The following is a 4,959-nucleotide window of genomic DNA, read 5'->3' on the forward strand; positions in this document are numbered from 1 at the left end:
TGATAAAATAACTTTGAACCACTGGAAATAGTCTCTGTAAAGTCATTTGATCTTTGTCTCTTTTGTAGTTTATTTTCATTTTAGGAAGTATTTTACATGCCCCATCTCCCAAATCAGGTAATTTTGCAAATTCAAAATTTGTGTGAAGCAACCCTTCCCTTGCTTTGGTATTAGGTTACTAAATGTAATATAGAAATAAGCTTATATATAATTCTAAGTTAGAATTTTCTGCATAATTTAGTGGGCTGGGCATTTAGAAACCCAGCCTCAATATCAGATATCGACACTAACCTCACCTTCTGGCATACGCTTCTCACCTTGATTTCCTCAAATATAAAAGTGAAAGTATTAGATTAGAAATCTATGGCTTCAGCTTCTTCTAACTATGCAACTCGCTTTTTCTTCAATGATCACTAAAGTCAAAGTTTTCTTATATAATAATATAGAACATAAGAATAATTTCTGCAGTACTTAAGAAGCAATGTAGTTTACACACAAAAAATTAACTAAGGTTGTGAACAGGCAATTTTCAGAAGAAAAAACACATGAAAAGTCCACAGCCTCATTAGTAATCAGGAGAAGCAAATAAGAAATGAGATAGATTTTCACCTATTAGATTATAAACAATATAAACTTTTTATAATATTGAATATCAGTTACCTGCAGAGAAAGCTATCTCTCATACATGGCTGGAAGGAAGATATATCGGTTTAGCAATTTTTGAAAGATAGTTTGGAAATAGCTTTCAAATATTAAACTGCACATAGTACACTGACTCAAAATTTCATTTTAATATATTGTTAGTAGAGAAACACTTGTTGTTTGCATAAGGAGACAGATACAGGACATTTAGTGAAGCCCTACAGGTAATAGACCTGTATTTGGGGGTAGGGACCTCTGACTGTTTATCAGAAGAAGAATCACATAATAAACTATAGTATATCCACACCATGAAATGAAGATGAGATTGATGTAGATTTTCTGTGTACAAATATCCAAGATCTGTTGTTGATTTAATAAATAGAATGTTGAAAATAAATAGAACCATGTTGTATTCAAATGTGTACGTTTTGTGTACGTGTGTATATGTGTGTTGGTAAATACATTACAAGGGATCTAGAGGATAAAAGACCTAATTAATGAGAAAATATCCCTCTCAGGAGACAGAAAAGGAATTGGTGCTCATGACAAAGAGCTTTCTCTACAGCACGCACAATTTTTACAGTACAATGTAACCTTTTATTACTTGTGAAACATTATGAAAAAAGAGAATTTAGTTTCTATATATTAGCATTTTATCAGAAATTAATGAACTGTAGAAGTATGGCTTTATTTTGGGCCTTCAATTCTATTCCATGGATCTGTGCATCTCTCTCTGTGTGTTCCAGCACAGCACTGTCATGATTACTGTGTCTCTGTCATTCTGCCAGACCGAGCACCCAGTTTTCCAACTATTACTTTTCTTTTTAAGTTATGCATGCATTTTGGTTAAGTTATCCATGCATTTTGTCTCTAGAGTGATATGTTAAATAGTTTTCTCCTTAATGTAAAGAAACAACAAAGATAAATTACTATAATACTTTATAGAACTGTTTAGAACTGTTTTCTATAGAAGGCGTAAGGAATAGCCCGGCCTATGGGGATTGTTAATAGGCGCCACATTGGTTTATTCCTGATGACACGAACTGGTTAGTTAAATGGAAATTTTAAAAGATTGCTCACAAATGTTAATCAACCTTGGTATCTCTTATTAATTATACGAATTCTCTCTCTCTCTTTCTCTTTCAGTCTCTCCCTTCTCAGTAGCTAGTCTCTTATAAAATATTTTCTAAACAACTTATATGGAAATACTTCAGTATACCACTTTATAAAATATTCTTAGTGGAAGAATGTCAACCATAACTCACATGTGCAAAGCTCTTTAGGATTTACATAAACTTCTAAATTCTACATGTTTGTATCACATGCAGATAGCCGTTATTACAACTATTTTACACATGACAAAATTTAGAATGATTGCATAAATACTGATTTCCAATCAATATTGATTAATCAACTTCAACAATAAATACATGAGAAAGGAACTAAAAATAAGTTTTTTACTCCAATTATAATTTCTTTTCATTGTCAACTTACTAATGGGGTAATGTGCATGAAAATAGTTGGCAAACTTTAAACACCATAAAAATATTAGATGGCATTTATTATAAATTTGAATATTGTTAGGCAGAATGTAATTTATAATGCCAGGCAGCACCTGTGGCTCAGTGGGTAGGGCGCCGGCCCCATATACTGAAGGTGGTGGATTCGAACCTGGCCCCGGCCAGCTAAAACAGCAGTGACAACTGCAATAAAAAATAGCTGTACACTTGTAGTTCCAGCTACTCGGGAGGCTGAGGCAAGAGAATCACTTAAGTCCAAGAATTGGAGGTTACTGTGAGCTGTGATACCATAGCACTCTACCAACGGTCACAAAGTGAGACTTTGTCTCAAAAAAAAAGAATTAATATACAATGCCAACCACATTTCTGTAAAAAACTGCATATGTGTGAAACCTTCCCTGATGTACAGCCCAGGAGATACCCAGAATGAGACTTTCGTTAGACTGGGGTGAGATAAAGGGAAACAGAAAATAAAACCTTTAATTATAAAAGTTATATATGAATTAGGATACAATAACTACATTAAAAACAATAGTAGCTGGGAACTGGCAACTTTAAGCTATTTGGATGGAGCTAATATTTCAAGCTATCTCTCTACTGAATATAAAGCACATTTAACTTTATATGAGAAACTTCTAAGTCAACAGGACACATTATGCAATGGTACAACAAACTACCAGCAACACGAACATGTTTCCTCAAAGCCTTGACAGTAGTTCCTATTTTTGACTGTATGAAATCTGTACAAAATCAGTTACACAAATGCTTGTCTGCCCAAACTTCTTTGTAAAGAGGCTCTTGTTCAAAGGTCCACATGACCAAAGTCAGTCAATCCGTATGCTGTTTGGTTAGCTATTGTTCTAGTTATAAATTTCACTGCCTCTCAGCTCCAAGTCTACTCTTCATTGCCAGATCGGCAATAACAGAGATGAGCCCTGTAAATATTTCTACTTGGCTAACTGGCAAGTTGTTAAGCACCATCAGCAGAGGGCAGTAAAGGAATATTACAAGAAGAAAGGGGGTCTTCCCGGATCTGGGCTAGGTTTCTGCAGTACCCCTGGCTTCTTCCAGAGCTCAGTGGCCAGTAGCTTTTCCCCAGAAATTCTTGTTTGGAGATAAGGCACATTCCTATGAATACTTCCTCTAGACACTGTTGAAAGGCTCAGTAGCAAGTTACAAGACACAGAAACTCCCTGTGGACAATTTTCCTTGATGGTCTCAGAGAGCAATTGTCCTCCATCTCAGTGACTTTTCTAACCATCCTTCATCCACAGTTTTTCCCTCTCCAGCCTGGTCTGTATCTGAGCCATGGATGGGAGCAACCTTTAATATCCTATTTTTTCCCTTACCTCTATATCTAACCCTAGAAGTAGGGGTTACTCTCTAGCTGCCATTTCTTTACTCTTTAGTATTCTCTCTCTTTTTTTCTTACTATCTAATCTTTCATTAATCTAATCATAGGTCATAATTAATAATTCTTTTAAAATATGATTTTGTATTCAGATATAATTTACATGCCATGAAATGCACCAATGGCAATTGTAAGAGAACAATTCAATTGTATTTTTAGTATATTCACAAGACTATGCCATAGTCACTGCCATCTCACTCTAAACCCCTTTCAGCAGACCAAAAATAAACCTATACCCATTAAGAAGTCAGTCACATTCTATTCATTTCTTTCACCAGCATGTGTCAACTACTAATCTACTTTCTGTGTATTTCTGTGTTTATGCCTATTCTAAGTGTTTCATATGAAGGAAATTATACCATACCATGTATATGGACTTTTGCCCTGGCTCTTCTCACATAGCATAATGTTTTCAAAGTTCATCCATGTAGTGTGTGTCAGTGGTTCATTTTTTGTGTGGCTCAATAATATTCCATTGTATGAATATATCACCTTTTTGTTCATCCAGTCATTGGTGGATAGACATTTGGGTTGTTTCTCCTTTGGGCCTATTATGAATAATGCTGCTGTAATATTTAGGTGCAAGTTTTGGTGTGAATATGTTTTCAATTTCAAGTGATATTACTTGAAAGTGATAAGTTTTGGTGTGAACATGTGTTTTCAATAACAAGTGATATTACTAGCTCATACAGTAACTATATATTTAACTAATTTCCACTACATCTACAACATTTAATATCCATGTATACAGCAATGTATGATGATTCCAGTTTCTCTACATTTTTAACAATACCTAGTAAGTCCTGTTTCCTTGAATAGACCCATCCCAATGGTACAAGTGGTATCTTACTTGATGGCTAATGGTGTTCAGCATCTTTTTATGTGGTTCTTAATTATTTTTACATCTCTTGTGAAGAAATGTCTGCTCAAAACTTTTGCCTATTTTTAACTGAGTTGTCTTTTTGTTGTTAACTGATAAGATTCTTTTAGGTATTACGAATACCAGACCCTATCAGATATATAATTTGGAAGCTTCCATTCTATAAGTTGTCTTTTACCTTCTTGATAGTCTCCATTGACATAACAAAGTTTTTAATTTTGATAAGTTTATATATCTATTTTTCATTATTATGTTTTAGATATAAAGATATCATTGTCTAATCCAAGATCATGGGTGTTTACACTTATGTTTAAGAGTTTTTATAGTTTTTTTACATCTAGGTCTTTATCTACTTAAGTTGCACTTTGTATTTTGTGTGAGGGAAGTATCCAACTTCATTCTTTTGCATTGGACATCTAGTTGTCAGAACAGTGTTTGCTGAAAAGGTATTTATTAATATATTCTTCACTGAATGGTCTCAGTGCCTTTTTCAAGAATCAATTAAC

The sequence above is a fragment of the Otolemur garnettii genome, unplaced genomic scaffold (genome assembly GCF_000181295.1).
Source record: "Otolemur garnettii isolate 467f Iridium unplaced genomic scaffold, OtoGar3 scaffold00024, whole genome shotgun sequence".
Classification (NCBI taxonomy): domain Eukaryota; kingdom Metazoa; phylum Chordata; class Mammalia; order Primates; family Galagidae; genus Otolemur; species Otolemur garnettii.